The sequence below is a fragment of the Oryctolagus cuniculus genome, chromosome 11, assembly GCF_964237555.1.
Source record: "Oryctolagus cuniculus chromosome 11, mOryCun1.1, whole genome shotgun sequence".
Lineage (NCBI taxonomy): Eukaryota > Metazoa > Chordata > Mammalia > Lagomorpha > Leporidae > Oryctolagus > Oryctolagus cuniculus.
The window spans coordinates 64,119,900-64,137,068 of record NC_091442.1 but is presented as its reverse complement, the minus strand read 5'-3'; the positions used below and the strand labels follow the sequence as shown (position 1 = coordinate 64,137,068).

General features: G+C 38.9%; 1 protein-coding gene and 1 long non-coding RNA gene across 2 annotated transcripts in view; one reads left to right on the top strand and one right to left on the bottom strand.

Moving 5' to 3' along the window:
- The window catches only part of TAFA2 (TAFA chemokine like family member 2), a 526,573-nt gene that overhangs the window by 378,248 nt on the left and 131,156 nt on the right, over positions 1 to 17,169 (top strand). The gene's annotated exons all lie outside the window — the stretch shown is intronic.
- The window catches only part of LOC127491159 (uncharacterized), a 54,238-nt gene that overhangs the window by 5,889 nt on the left and 31,180 nt on the right, over positions 1 to 17,169 (bottom strand). Inside the window, exon 2 of the long non-coding RNA XR_007919697.2 lies at positions 8,222 to 8,392. This is a non-coding gene — a long non-coding RNA (uncharacterized lncRNA). The remainder of the gene's footprint in view (positions 1 to 8,221; positions 8,393 to 17,169) is intronic.

Genomic DNA, 17,169 nt, shown 5'->3' with positions numbered 1-17,169 from the left:
AAAATTGCAAGCCCTTCCTTGTTTTTCTCTGAAGTACATTTTACCTTCCAGTGTACTTTATGAATTGTTTTTTTTTATTTGTTGCACTAGAGTGTAAATTTCATGGTGACAAGAATTTCAGTTTTTCAAATACTTGAATAATAAATAAGAAATAATAAAATAAACGCAATAGAGATACCAATAGAAAGAACGGGCCATCAAAGAAGGAGGTACCTTTCTCTGAAGGGAGGAGAGAACTTCCACTTTGACTATGACCTTGTCTAAATATGATCAGAATTGGCAAACTCAAAAGGCTTCCATAGCCTTGGCAACTTATGACAAGTGCCTAGGGAGATTACTGACGCCATAAACAAGAGTGTCAAATGGTTAAGTCAACAACAGGAGTCACTGTGCACTTACTCCTCATGTAGGATCTCTGTCCTTAATGTGTTGTTCAATGTGAATTAATGCTATAACTAGTACTGAAACAGTATTTTACACTTTATGTTCTGTGTGGGTGCAAACTGATGAAATCTTTACTTCATATATACTAAACTGATCTTCTGTATATAAAGATAATTGAAAATGAATCTTGATGTGAATGGGATGGGAGAGGGAGCAGGAGATGGGAAGGTTGCGGGTGGGAAGGAAGTTATGGGGGGAAAAGCTGTTGTAATCCATAAACTGTACTTTGGAAATTTATATTTACTAAATAAAAGTTAAAAAAATAAACACAATAAAGGTTTACTAAAAGCTTACTTATTCGAAGACTGACCTTTGCACATATATATGCCTAATAGCAACAGCAGAAGAAATGATAGAGAAAAGTCCATCTTAATATTGAAATAGGGCCAGTGCCATGGCTCACTATGCTAATCCTCCACCTGTGGCACCAGCACCCTGGGTTCTAGGGTTCTAGTCCTGGTTGGGGAGCCAGATTGTGTCCCGGTTGCCCCTCTTCCAGTCCAGCTCTCTGCTGTGGCCCGGGAGTGCAGTGGAGGATGGCCCAGGTGCTTGGGCCCTGCACCTGCATGGGAGACCAGGAGAAGCACCTGGCTCCTGGCTTTGGATCCGCGTGGTGCGCTGGCCACAGCGCGCCAGCTGTAGCGGCCATTGGGGTTGAACCAATGGCAAAGGAAGACCTTTCTCTCTGTCTCTCTCTCTCTTACTGTCCATTCTGCCTGTCAAAAAAAATTGAAATAAAGTAAAATTACTGGAAAGTACATAAATATGTCAGCCTGATTGGGTCAGTGAAAGTAAGAGTTGGGCTGGCATGTGATGGATGAGAAAAGAACAAGGACGGGTGTGGGAGGGAAGTGTAGGTAGGAAAGAGGAGAATGGGAAATCTGTGTGGGAGGCAAGGAAGAAAGGAAGACTGCAAGCTCTGATCACAAGGAGATACCCCTGGGCGATGAACTCCGGTCTTCACTTCTAGAGTAGCAGCTTGGGTTTTGAAACTGCAGAGCTGTTACCATGCTAACCTCACAGTTGTTGGAATCTTTGTGTTTCTGTGAGCATGTGTATGAAGGAAATTAAATACCTATACCAGGAAGTGACCGTGGTTTTCAGAGCTGCCTTAGGGCTGGCAATTGTTTGCTGTCATAACTGAAGTTTCTATTTAATCACAAGTCAAGTATTATTTTAACTGTTATAATGTGTAGCTTATATAAACAAAGACAATAGCAGTAATCAAGTCAGGCTTTACATTATCAAAGCATTTAAAAATAGTTATTCTGTATAGTTTTCTTAACTTGAACCTCTTCTGAGGCTGTGGTCTTTTGTCAAAGGATAAGATTCCCAAATAAGTTGTCAAATTTTAAGAAATGATTTAATTAGTTGACTGTCTATATCTCCTTATTTGGGAGTACTGGAATGATTGTCACTCATTTTTAATAGATAATTTTTTATTTTAGTCATTTAGAAAATAATGTTGGAAGTAGAGGTGTATATTTCTTTGCTTAAAAGAAAAATTGAGCACAATATCTTAATAACCTGAAGGAAGTGTGCTAAGGAATATGAGCTGTCCAGCCACAGCAGTAATAGCTCTAATGCATTAATAAGTATAGAAAAAAAAGTCTATCCATCTGGTATACCAGACAAATGGTGACAGTACCTATGAAGATGCTTTAGCGCATTACTATTGATCAGTCCTAGAATTGTCATTTTTCAGGACTGAGTTTATTGCTCTTTAGCTAAAGTTTCATATTTCAAAAAGTGTCTAGACACCAAGCTAGGCTGTAAATTCAAGTAGAGTAATTTTATTTTAAAACATAGATAAGAATTTCAACAGAATCACACAAAGCAGGGCAACAGCTTATTTTATATAATGAATTCTGTGACTAGTTAAACATGATATTCCCCTGTAGTGGTAGTGAAGGAATTATGATCTTATAGAAGGGATTAGGTAGCCATTTAATTTATTCTATCACTAGGAACATCCTGGATTCTTTCCATATGGTATGTTGTACATTTTGTATTCCCATACAACTTTAATTTTTTGAATTGTTGATACTGATACTGACAAAGTTCTTTAGACTTTAGAGTTATCAAATCATTGCTTATGCCTCTGGACACACCGGGGGACTTTAAAACATGTGGCTGCAAATTTTACAAATGCTAAGTTTTTTTTTTTTTTTTTGGAAAATGGATAATTGTCCCAGAAGAATCTAACATATCATGTATTTCTAGAGGTTTTTTTAAAATGTCTCAAATCTTAGCTTCTCTTGAAGACTTAATACTGATTCCTTATGGGGAAAATTTCTGTGCTAAAGATCCTGTTTTGAACACAGAATAGTAATTACAGGAGGCTGTGATGGTTATGGGAAGTTAGAGGGCTATTAAATACTGGATACTACATCATCAGTTATAGCAAAGGAATAAGTTCCTAGTGTTAATACAGCATAGTGAGGTGACTGCAGTTCACAATACCCTGGTATATATTTTATGAAAAAATAGGAATTCCAAGGGTTCAACTTAAAATAATGTTAAGGAAAAATGCTGTTTATGCTGATTTTTATCAGTACTCATTATATACATGCATTGAAATGTCACACTATAGTTCATAAATATGCACAATTGTTAATAAATTTAGTGTAAAATAAGAACTTAAAGAAATATTATTAAATGAGGCCAAAATATGGTATATTTCAGCAAGAAATAAAAAGAATAAAATAAAAAGTGTAAAATCTACCATTGAGTCATGAGATATCTGAAATGAAGAATTAATTAAATGAGCTTAAGAGAAGTTAAGATCAGAAAATTAGAGACATCAATAATAACTATACACATTGAAAAATCCTATTCTTGTTAATAAAGCAAAATTTGCTTAAAAGGCCCAATGTCCCACAGTATTCCATGATGCAGTGTTCCGAGGTCTCCTGGCTTGTCTTGGCAACATGAGGCAATGAGAGGCCTTGGGCTTGAGATATTCAGAACCAGAATCTGAAAATGAGTATATTAAGGAGTCTCCGTACTCATTCCTTTTATTTTTTCCCCTAAAACTGTGTCTGTGGTTCAGGAAATTAAAACAAGGGAAACAAGTGAAAACTATTAAAAGAATTTGAATATAATGGTCTCACTGGATGACCTGTGTCACCTGTGTTTTTGTCAGTGCTGCAACTGCTGTGGACAGGATTAGACTCTCTCAAGCGCCAGGGATTTAAAACAACTCCCCAGATCGCCTTGGAAACTTCTGAGTTTCTCGTGCTCTTTGTGAAGTTTTCTTGTCCATTCTCTGCTTTTTTTTTTTCTGTCCATTCTCCCCTTTGCCCATGAATGTACAGCTGCCATGCCAAGCAGACCATTTCATTATCCTTAATTGTGGTGCATGAGACATTTTTCTGTATCTGCTCCTGAACTCAACATGACGGTAAAGTTCTTAGAATTTTTAGGTAGTCCATATGTATTTTATGAACATGGATATAACATTGTGTGATAATTCCTGAAGTGATTTCCTTGCGGAGAGGTTTAAAGGCAGGCATCAACCTACTATCTGGAGGTGAGAAAACAGTTCAGAAAGATGATTTTCAATGAACTAATAATGAATTCTCACATGGCTGATAATTGCTCCTGAGTGTGCTTTTTAACCAGTTTGTTGTCTCTTCCATAACTGTGCTGTGATGTTTTCTTGAAGCACAATGGCTACCTCTGTTAGCAGAAGAAAATTATTATTTCTGTTTACTTTCATCTCAAATTAAATCATAATGGAGATCTTTGGATGTAATGAGCTTGAAAACCTTGTTTCTGTGAAAATGAACCATTTTAACCTGAATAATGGAGACCCTAATCTTGGTAATATGTCTGTATCATAAAAGCAATAATAAAAATTTGAACGTATATTTTAAATGTGGTTTTCTTATATAACACTGGAACAATAATAAATTCAACCTTGTCTTCTATTCTTCCAAATAAATGACTCCCTATTTGATTCAGGTCTGAATATGAAATCTTGAAACTTTACTTGACCAGATTTCAGTGTTTCTGAAAAATGCCTGGAAATAGTTTTCAGAAAAACCACTTAGAAAGATATGAATCTTTTTCAAAGTGTAGATGTTTGCTCCTCAGTGTCGAAGTCTCAAGCTATAGGCTGAAGTGTTTATTGATTAAAATGTTTAGACAGTTTAAAGTGGAATTCTCATTGAGTGTAATTTGACTGTTCCATGACAGAAATTATTAGATGAATAATGAGAAGATATGTTTATGAAACTGCCATTTAACCCCCCGTCTGCTTCAATAATCTATGCTTCTGCATAAATTATCAAATATTTTTAGAACAACCTCTTATAAACCAGTTGTGTATTTTTTCCTAACACCTTACATTTATTCTTCCCATTTAACCGTATTGATCTAGAGTTTCAAGAGTGAAAAATACCCTGGGAGGTCATACTCTCTAACTGCTCATGCATGTGTAGTTGCTTGCTACATCATCCCTAACCAGTCATCAGCTTAATGTATTTCCACACTTTGCCACTTCACAAGTTCACCTAGTGCATGTTTTTGGATAGATCAAATGATTGAAACTTGTTTACAAATTCTACCTCAGATCTTTATGCATTTATAAATTTGTTTACATAACTATGTGTGCATGTATGTATCTACTTCTAGACATAGAAATAATAGCATGTAGTGCATAACTTCAACCAATCACAATTGATAGCAAGGCATCCCATGATTACTCTTTCTATGTAACACATCTTAGATATTTGCAGACTTTGGACTTCTCTTCCTTTAAACTTCTTTTCTTTAGGTATAATATCCACAACTCTCAATTAGTCATCAAAAAGAGACTTTTGTCTTTGTGATCCATTGAGGATTATCTTTTATATATTATAGTTTACTCTAAATATGGACCACCCAGCATATAATGAAATGGAAAATATATTGTTCTATTGCTTTTTCTGCAGTTGTTTGGCCAACCTCATTTTTACAGTTTCCCCTAAATATATTTTTTATGACATCCAGATTCCCACTGCTTCCCAAACAGTGCACCAACTTTGTTTTAAGAACAGAGTGCAGCAGAGTAATTCAGCAAACAAGGAAATAAGTTGTTTATCTGACTCAAGGGCCTCAGGTCTCTAGTTTTTGCCAGAAATGACTATTTGAAATAACCTTTCATGATTGCCCTCTTTTTTCCCCATGTGCTTTGACTGAGGTAAATTTGTTCTGAAGTTTGTCTCAATGCCCCTGCCTAGAGATCTACTGAACATATGTTGAGACCCGAGATAGTCATTCCCTTAGTCTCTCCATGTGGTGATTCATTTCAACTTCTCTGCATGTCTGTTTCCTTCTTCCCTGTGGACCAGCTCTGCTTCCATGTAAACATGGCCACCCATCTGCTCTCAAGTTTATACAGTTTAAGACAGAACCACCCACTAAATCTGAGACTTGTATGTTTTAATATCAAGTGAAGATTCCTCAGATTTGGATTGTCCTTCCAAGTAACTGTGGCTAAGTTTAAATGTGACTAGTAGAATTTTTTTTTTTTTTTTTTTTTACAGGCAGAGTGGACAGTGAGAGAGAGAGAGACAGAGAGAAAGGTCTTCTTTTGCCGTTGGTTCACCCTCCAATGGTCGCCGCGGCCGGCGCACCACACTGATCTGAAGGCAGGAGCCAGGTGCTTATCCTGGTCTCCCATTGGGTGCAGGGCCCAAGCACTTGGGCCATCCTCCACTGCACTCCTGGGCCACAGCAGAGAGCTGGCCTGGAAGAGGGGCAACCGGGACAGAATCCGGCGCCCCGACCAGGACTAGAACCCCGTGTGCCGGTGCCGCTAGGCGGAGGATTAGCCTATTGAGCCGCGGCGCCGGCAGAATATTTCAAACAGAAAAATATCTACTTCAGTGAGGCATGGTTCTTTGGTGTTCCTGTCTGTGGCTACTATTTTGTATCTTCAATTTTTGATTAAATTAAGAATCATATACTGAGGTCTTGTCATTCATTTGAGATTTTTGAAAGATTAGGTATTATTTGACCTTTGCTGACCTTGAATGTATGATTTAGTTTGATTTCCTGGATGCATTTTCTACAGTCCACTGGACCTTGGCTTGAGAATCTTTTAAATGGGTTCATTATAAATGTCACACAAGCATGAATAAACTCAGGTTCCTATTAGCCTTTTATTTCTCATACAGATTTATGTAATCAATTATTTAGAAATTGAAAATATCAGATATTTCAGAGAACTGGCACCTGACATTTTGAAAAACAACAGAATTCAATTTAAAACTAACTCAGAAAAATTATATGCTCAAATAACATCTACCTTCAGAACAAAGGCATTTAATTGTACTTGATATTGGTTATTTGACCTCCCTAAAATAAAGAGGAAGTCTCTCCAGCCCCCATGTGGGAAGCACTCTTTGAGCAAACTAACCCCTCTGTTTGTTTTCTAATTTCCCTTCTATCCCTCATCCATATGTGCATAGTAAACCTAGGTAGGTGGCCAAGAAGATGATAAATGTATTTTGGATGAGAATAAAAGCTTCTCTGTGAAGATATTGCTGTTAAAATCTTCTGGTATTTTTTTTTTCAGCTTAAGGTTTACCTGGTAGTAGGTTTTCAGTTGAGAGATAAATAACTCAGATCATGACTTGGTTTATGAGGACTCTATTTGGCTTTCATCCTCTATCTTCTTTCTTGACTGATTTAGATATTCCATTAATCAGACACTTGGACTTTTTTTTTTTTTTTTGACAGGCAGAGTGGACAGTGAGAGAGAGAGACAGAGAGAAAGGTCTTCCTTTTGCCATTGGTTCACCCTCCAATGGCCGCCGCGGCCGGCGCGCTGTGGCCGGCGCACCGCGCTGATCCGATGGCAGGAGCCAGGAGCCAGGTGCTTTCCCTGGTCTCCCACAGGGTGCAGGGCCCAAGCACCTGGGCCATCCTCCACTGCACTCCCTGGCCACAGCAGAGGGCTGGCCTGGAAGAGGGGCAACCGGACACTTGGACTTTTAACTTTCTATTTTCCTCCTGTTTAAATCAGCCTCCCCCTTAATATATCAGCTGATTTCTGATAGGTTCTTCCTATACACTTTTGTTTTGAGAAAGAGAAGCTCTATTTTGTTAGTTATTTCAACTTTTGAATAAGGGGGAGAGAGAGAGACCCAGACATAATATAATGCAGGTACCCTGCCAGGATCTTTTCTCAATGTAGTTGCACACATAGTGTTCATGGACCACACTAGCCACATTTCACCCACTGGTACCAGACTGTTGCCTGGTGTCTCACTCCTGTTTCCTGTTACTCCAGCACAAAACAGAGAAAAGCAGTGCTTTGTGTGAACTAGAGACTTCACCAGTCCACACTGAATTAATTCGAAGAGGCCTTGTGCTTGAGACCTTGACTCTTACACGCTGGTGGCTGACCTTGCTTCCTCTTGATTTCAGATACCTCCATAATTTGTGGCTTCTGAATGTTGGCCTTGACCTTGCTTAAATTCTACATTCCCCTGATGACCTCGCTACTGGCCTCCTGAACGTGTGCCTGTCCACCACCCCCCTCACCTCCCCATTGATTTAGTATGACATTCTCAGAAAAGAAATTGAATTAGCACCATCTAGAAAAGAAACAGATCATTGTTTTCCTTTGCGCTTTTAATAGAAGGCTGTTCTTGAAAATAATAGATTTTTGATTTAACTAAAGATCTTGAATATTTGGGTGTAAGACTGCTAAGAAATAGAAAATAAAAGGCTGAAAAGTTTTTAAAGTATAATAAAGTAGACAACAAATTGTGTTGGGAGTTACCTTAGAAACAGAAAATTCCCTGGAAACTGGTATCAAGTTGTCTTGCTCTGTGACTGAGATGTTTTAGGCTGGTTCATTTGTTCTGTCATCTCTTAACCAGTCTTCTGGTTTCGGTTTATACCCTTGGAATCTGTACACCTTATTGTCTGCTCTCAGTTGAAGGGTGCATAACTGAAAAATTAACATGTAGATAAAGGACGATTTTTCAAGAAACAATGGAGATAGATGTTTAATATATAAGCAGTCTTATAACAAAAGTAAGTTTAAGACGTTTTAAAATATCCCAGGTTGATGATCGGTGAAAACTGACTGAACACCAAAAAGGAAACCTGTTGAAGTGAAATCGACACTATGAGAAACGGTGACTTGATCAGCTCTTGTCCTGACTGTTAATGAACAACTTAATACATTATCCCTCTTAGTAGTTTTTTTTTGTCTGTTCTACTTAATATGACTGGTTTAATTCTGTAATTAATACACAGTTATTCTTAAGTGTTGAAATTTAACTGAAATGTGATCCCTGTTAAACATAAGAGTGGGGATAAGAGAGGGAAGAGATGTACAATTTGGGACATGCTCAAGCTGACTTGCCCCAAATGGTAGAGTTAGAAACATACCAGGGGACTCCAATTTAATCCCATCAAGGTGGCATGTACCAATGCCATCTCACCAGTCCAAGTGATCAATTTCAGTTCACAATTGATCATAATGAAAGGACTAAGAGTCAAAGGGAGCTCATAAACAAGTGTAATACCTGCTAATACTAACCGATAGAATAAATAAAGGGGAGAGTGATCCAACATGGGAAGTGAGATACTCAGCAGACTCATAGAATGACGGATGTCCTAAACAGCACTCTGGCCTCAGAATCAGCCCTAAAGGCATTCGGATCTGGCTGAAAAGCCCGTGAGAGTATTTCAGGCATGGAAAGCCAAGACACTCTGGCAAAAAAACAAAAAAACAAAAAAACAAAAAAACAAAAAAACAAACACCTAAATGAAAGATCTCTGTGAGTGAGATCCCAGTGGAAAGAACAGGGCTCCATCAAAGAAGGAGGTACCTTTCTCTGAAGGGAGGAGAGAACCTCCACTTTGATTATGACCTTGTCTAAACAAGATAAGAGTCAGAGAATGCAAGGGGCTTCCATAGCCTTGGAAACTCATGACTGGTGCATAGGGAGATTACTGATGCCATAAACAGGAGTTTCAATTTGTAAAGTCAACAACAGGAGTCACTGTGCACTTACTCCTCATGTAGGATCTCTGTCCTTAATGTGCTGTACATTGAGGCTTAATGCTATAACGAGTACTCAAACAGTATATTTCACTTTGTGTTTCTATGGGGGTGCAAACTATTGAAATCATTACTTAATGTATACTAAACTGATCTTCTGTTAAAAAAAAAAAAAGAAGAAATTAGCAATTCCCAACTTGACTCTCACTGGGATTAAACATGACAATAGGTCTGATCTGATTTCATCATCATTTAAAAAATCATCTATTATTTTTCACTTTATGTTTCTGTGTGGGAGCAAACTGTTGAAATCTTTACTTAATGTATGCTAAACTGATCTTCTGTATATAAAGAGAATCGAAAATGAATCCTCATGTGAATGGAAGGGGAGAGGGAATGGGAAAGGGGAGGATTGCGGGTGGGAGGGACGTTATGGGGGGGAAGCCATTGTAATCCGTAAGCCGTACTTTGGAAATTTATATTCATTAAATAAAAGTTAAAAAAAAATCCCAGGTTGAGCAAACAGTTGAAATCTTTACTTAATGTATACTAAGCTGATCTTCTGTATATTAAGATAATCGAAAATGAATCTTGATGTGAATGGAAGGGGAGAGGGAGTGGGAAAGGGGAGGGTTGCGGGTGGGAGGGACGGTATTGGGGGGAAGCCATTGTAATCCATAAGTCATACTTTGGAAATTTATATTCATTAAATAAAAGTTAAAAAAAATATCCCAGGTTGATTCCTTGTGCCAGTCAAACTGACTGGTTGTGAAACATGCCAAATAACATTATCACTGATTTATCACATTCTTGATATAAATAGCCAGGCAGTGAGATACAGAACTGAGGCACTTCAGGCACATATTTTAAAAATAGACTTGAAGCATATTAAGCCAGAATTAACCTAAAAATACTACTGTTCTCATTTGGTAATAAGTGAAGTCACAACTCCGTATTCTGTTAACTGACTCCTGTAGAATCGGATTAGTTTTTGACTTACTGCTCATATAGAGAGAGCTAGCTCCAGCATTCTCTCTAGCATTGCCTCTTCACAGGCTCTCTGCTTTGGAATCTTGAGAACCTGAGCCCCAGGGCATCCTACATGCTTTCATGGCTCTCTACATCCTTGTACATGAGTTTCTTTCTGCCTTAAAATCTTTCCCCTGTGTTTGTACCAATAAGATTGACTAATTTCTTATCATTCTCCTGGTGCCAATTCTAAGCTTTCTCTTGTATCTTTTTAGGCAGCAACTAAGAGATTTCTCCCTTGGAGAGTTATCCTTGATCCCCCTGGACTGAGTTAGATATCCCTTCATTGTTCTTCCGCAGCACCTGTGTCTCAGCATTGACGACTTTGCTCTTTGGGGTGCTGCTTGCCTGTTTTCCACACTAGACTGTTAGTTCCTGGAGGGCAACAGCTCTTTTGCTTCAGTGACCCAGAGGCACAGGCAAGTTTTCTTTTTACATCTTGAAGAGCGTGTTTGAGGGAAGTGTCTGCCTTTCAGCTACTTTCTACTCATGTCTAGTATGCTTTTGAAAATTAATTAATTAAATTTACTTGAGAAATAGAGACAGAAAAACAGAGAGAGAGAGAGAGAGCTCCAATCACTGGTTAACTCTCCCTATGCCTTCAATTGCTGGGGCTGGGCCCAGATGAAAGTGGGTGGCTGGAACTCAATCCACATCTTCCACATGGGTGTCAGGAACCCAATTATATGAGCCGTCACCTGCTGTCTACCTCAAGGTGGGCATTAGCGAGAATCTGGAATTGGAAACAGAGCCAGGACTCTAACCCAGGTACTGTGATATGGGATGAGAAATCCTAACCAGCATCTTAACTGCTGCACCCAATATCTGTCCCTCATGTTTTGCTGTCACTTTGTTTTCTTTAAGGCGGGGTTTCTGAACCCTGGCAGTGTTGATGTTTGTGGTCAGATAATTATTTGTTTTGGGGGGGGTCTGTCCTATGCATTGCAGGATTTCAGTAGCATCCTTTGTCTCAACCCATTTAATGCCAGCAGTCCTTCACCCAGCTGCTAAATGCTCCCTGGGAGTGGGAGTGCCCCATGTTGACAGTCACTACCCTAAGGTTTTTTTTTTTATTGTTACCTTTGCAAATGTCTTATTTCTTCAAATTATTGAAAAAATACGGTTTAATGTTCTATGAAAAATCAAATGCTTATCCTTTTCCTGCCACACCACCCCCAGTTTTACTTACACAGAATCTGACATATAACAGGTGTTCAAAAAAACATTTACTGGAAGTATTGATGAATGCTGGAGAAAATATGGCTTTCAGTCATGGAGTTGCCTTTTTTGTTTATTTGTTTTTCTTTCTGCTTTGACCAGATCAATGTGAAAATTGCTCTTAGGATAAATCCCCAATCCTGTACATGCCCAAAAGGCCTCACATGATCCCAGCTCTTCGTGGCTGACTGATCTTAGCTTGGATGATTTTTCTTTCTATCTTGAAGGATTCTGTCCACTTCTTTTGTCAATTCTGAGCCTTATCTTCTCTATCTAGTATGTGATTCACACACACACACACACACACACACCCCGCCTGTTTATGTGAATTAACATGCCTTAGGTTAAAAGTTATAGAAACTCATATTAGAAGCTTTGGAAATGGGAGGTTTTATTGGAAGCAAAAAACTATACGAAGGGCAGAAGTGATTCAAAGCTTGGGGTGGGCTGTGACAAGAACTTAAATAGTATCCTGGATTCTCTTTCTGTCTCTACCTCTCACCTCCATGTCTCTCTGATGGAAACTCCATTTTCTCCTGCATTTGCCTTCTGCAAGCCACAGCCAACTCCAACATCATGTAATCCACTGGGTAATTGCTTCCTAGTCTTCAGTGTTTATCTCTAATATAATTTTCCCAAAGAACCCTAATTCCAAGCTCTTGTAGCACTTTGCATTTCTCCATAATACTCACTACAAATATACTTGCTTTTTTGTTGGTATAATTTGGCTGCTGTCTCTCCCTGACTAGCGTGTGTGTGATTTAGGAATGCAGCGACCATCTCTATATTGTTCTGCATTACTGTCCACAATTAGCACCAAATTTTACTAATATTAGACATCTGATTATAATTATTACAGTAGGCATGCATTGCAGGATTAGTCCACAAAATTTCAAACAATTAGTTCAGACATATAACTGACACATTTGAGAGAAAATTCAGTTTTTAGTTTTATTCAAAGAAGTATTAGCAGATATCATATAATACAGATGCTGTGTACACCATGAACATGCCTCTCAAATATTGTTGCTAAGATACTTATAAGTATTTGCAGTTTATTTAACTGTTCCGTAGCAACCCATAGGTTAAGAGTTATGATGTGAATAAAGAGCAATATTCATTTTTTCCTTGTAAAGATATGTTTTTGAGATGAAATCACATATAGAAATAAATGATTTCCACCAACAAAAGCACATAATATAATCTTTTATTTTTATAAACTCACAGAAGCAGCAATAAAAGGAAAATAAAATGACTTTGAGAAAGATTTTATTTCAATCAATAGATTGCAGTTCCTATCAGTTTTGTTGGTTTTATCGTTCATAAGTTTATATGTAAAAGGTATGAAGTGATGCATTTGATTATGTAAAAATAAATATTTTAGTTAAAAATGTCACATATAAAAATAAATGGAAGAAACATACTTTAAAAATATTTATGACAGGTAGTGAGACAAAAGCCTAAATGCAATGAAAATCTTTTATATATCCATAAGGAAAAAGCTCAAAACACTTTTAAAGATAGCAAGCAATTCACAAGTGACAGAATTTAAATTTTCAATAAACACGTCAACCCATAAAATTGATTCCATTTCACTATTATTTTGCAAAAGGTATAGTAATGGTGTATATACATATACCAAATTGATTAAGATTCTGCTTACAAAGTGCTAGCTAATTTATGTTCAAAAGGCACTCATGAAATACTTTTGAGGAATTAATTGGCATTGACTTTCAAAGACAGTTTAGCAGTATTTTGTAAGAGCTTTGGTTTGTGTTAAGGAATAGTTTGTTTATTCAGTGTCGTTGGCACTAGCAGTAGTAGTTCAACAGGTGGCTTAAGGAAAAAGCTGGAGGGGCCAGCATTGTGGCACAGCAGGTTAAGCTGCTCCTGCTAGCCAGCATCCCTATCAGAGTGCTGATCCCCAGCTCCACTTCCAATCCAGCTCCCTGTAGTGCAAGATGTTCTAAGTACTTGTGCACCTGGGAGACCCAGAGGAGATCCCAGTCTCCTGGCTTTGGCCTGGCCCAGAGTTGGACATTTTGGCCATTTGGTGAGTGAACCCACGGGTGGAAGATATCTCTCTCTCTCTCTCTCTCTCCCCCTCTCCCCCCCTTTCCCCCCCCCACTCCCCACCCCTCTCTCCTCCTCTTTCATTCTGTCTTTCAAATAAAATAAATCTTAAAAAAAGGAACAGACTAGAAAATTTTAAACCTATGAAAAATATATATACTAATTCACCAACTGTTCTGGAGAGCCAGGTCCTCCTCCTCTTTGAGATGAGCTCTCTAGACGGAGTTCGCTTTATAGTCCCTGCATGAACAGTCACGATCTATCATCTGAATTTCAAGAATCTAAGACACTTGAAGAATAATCTGAGTGCAGAATCTTCCCAGACACCATTTTATCTAAGTTTTTGCGTTCTCTCATGCACACCTAACTTTTCAGACCTGTATTTTTAGTTACTTGTCTGTTGAATCTTACCCAAGCATTTCACATGCAGATGACATCAGTTTTTTATGATAGTCAATTTTATAATTACAGTAACAAGAACAACTGATATAAGTATGTTTAGGGATACATCCAACTGATTTTTGTTAAGCACACAAGTTGACTAAGAGAATCAAGTGGCCAAATGACCAAGAATACATAGTATTGGGGTAATCTGTTAATTATGACCAGGAATGGAGTACGTCAGAGTGGTCTAAATGGAACTTGGTTAGAAGACTGCTGTACTTACCATTATTTCAGTTCTTAAGATGGTAAGTGCAGGTAACAATTATAATGTCCTGTTGTTATATGCTGAACTGAGATACCTTTAAGGTATCTTCTCCTTCGCTATATTTCCATAGGTTATAAGAGTCTGACATGAAATAGATGTAACAAAAATATTTTTGGATGAAGAAAGGAATAAAATGTTTATGTTCTTTCATTCAGTACTATTTTACTTCTAGAAATATATATTGGGAAAAATATACGCCTATGTGAAAGACCTATGTTTAAGGCTATTTATTAAAAATTCTTTATGGCTGGTTAAAAATGCTATGAGGTTGTTCACTGAAGTATCATTTGAAGTAGTAAAAAACATTCAGTGGCAGGGTGTGGGCTGGTATTGTGGCACAACATGTTAAGCCACCACTTGTGATGTCAGTGCCCCATATCAGAGTGCCTATTTGAGTCCTGGCTGCTCTGCTTCCAATCCACTTCCCTGCTAATGCTCTTGGGAAGGCAGAGAAGATGGCCCAAGTGCCTGGGCCCCTGCATCCATGTGGGAGACTGGGATGGAGCTCCAGGGACTTGGCTTCTGCCTGGACCAGCCCTGGCTATTGCAGCCATTTAGGGTGTGAACAAATGGATGGAAGATCTCTTTCTTTCTCTCTTCCTCTATCACTTTGCTTTTCAAAAAAATAAAATCTAAAAAAAATTAATTGGCAAAATAATTATGATAGTATGTGGTAAAATATTACAAAGTCATTAAAAATTTATCTCAAATATTAAAAATCTTGGCCGGTGCCACGGCTCAATAGGCTAATCCTCTGCCTGTGGCTCCAGCACCCCGGGTTCTAGTCCTGGTTGGGGTGCCGGATTCTGTCCCGGTTGCTCCTCTTCCAGTCCAGCTCTCTGCTGTGGCCCAGGAGTGCAGTGGAGAATGGCCCAAGTGCTTGGGCCCTGCACCCGCATGGGAGACCAGGAGAAGCACCTGGCTCCTGGCTTTGGATCAGCGCAGTGCACCGGCTGCAGCGGCCATTGGAGGGTGAACCAACGGCAAAGGAAGACCTTTCTCTCTCTCTCTCTCTCTCACTGTCCACTCTGCCTGTCAAAAAAAAAAAAATCCCTTTTCTCCAAGAACATAGAGTGCTAAAAATCTAATATTAAAAATTTTTAAAGTATGTGAAAAATCATATATGGCATTTAAAAAAATTTCTAATTAATATATATTTATTTTATATACACACACACACACATATATACTTATATCAAAGCCTGGAAAGAAAAACACATTATCATAGCAGTAATCCTCTGGGCTGTTGTGGGGAGCAGCTCGGACTAGACTGAGTTACTGGAATTAAGACTTATTCTATGCATCTGCTCTCCCACAATATGGCGCTGGGAGAGAAGTAAACAGCTTCCGCACAGCTGCCTCCAGTTCAACCAATAAACTGTAGGACTTGCTCCTGATTGGAGAGCAGCGTACTCGGCGTGTGGGCAGCCGAGTTAGGATTGGCGGAAGAGGACTATAAAGGAGGAGAGAGACGGCATGCACCAGGAACATCTAAGGGGAACATCTAAGGGGAACACCTGTGCAGCCCCCGAGACGAGCCGGCCGGCGGTGTGCCGCTCCCCTGCGGAAGTGGGGAAAGAGGCCAGGGGGAACCGCCCTTCCACGGAGGTGGAAGGGATAGTAGCCAACCCGGGAAGAACCAGCAGCAAACCCGGGGAGGGCCGAGCAGACGAAAGAACAGCGCAGGGTCTTGTGTCGTTCCCCCACGAAGAGGGGGAGCGACATAATGGTGCCGTGACTCGGATATGAAGCCTAGGCAGGTTTAGTGTCGTTCCTCCATGAAGAGGGGGAGCGACAGGCTGTGTGTAATTTTTATCTTCTTATCTACAGTTTTATGTATTATTTTATAGTCAGAAGCAGAAAGGAAATTGTGGGGTTGAATTATTTTTTCCTCAGGCGATGAGAAGACATGGATTAGCATTTAGTTAGAAAAGCAGAAAGCAGTCAAGGCAGAGTAGCTGAGACAACAAAAGTAATTACTGAGGATCGTAGTCACAGGAGTAAAAATTAAGAAAATTACAAAAAATCATGTTGTAAGAATTAAGTTTGAAGTGTCTAGAGCCATGAAAGACATACATTTCATGATAGGATGTGAAAAATAATTGCTATGACTTTATTATATAGTATTATCAGTTTCATTTACTAAAAAAAGATTGTACCGGAAAATGGCTATCATTTAATCCAGAAATAATAAGGATCCAGAATCCAGCGCAATGGTAACATCAACTGTTCACAGGATTTTGAAGCTGAATATTTCTGGCAGTTTTCTTCCCCACTTATTTTTATCTCCAGAGTTTTTTCACTGCTTGAAGTTCTCTAATTAGGATGGTCTTCCATGACTTGATGTCTTCCCAAAGAATGGGCTCGGGAAAACTTGCACTGACCTCTTAGCAAAACATCAGACAATGCTCTGTGCACCAGGTCAGTACACAACTGGGTGGAAACTTCTAACCGCAGGCATCCTCTATTGCAAATGGAGCTGCAGACTGGCTTGAAGGCACTGCTAGTCTGCCCGATTTCCCTCTACAGAAGCCAAAGTCACTGGGTCAGTTTAAGGTCAATATTGTGAATCTGTGGAGTTATTCATAGCAGAAGTAAGAGCAAATTTCAGGTAAGAAATCCAGCGGCAAGCTGCCAACAGCAGACAGTCTGATGCTATTGATCTCTCTGACTTCCTGCTTCATCC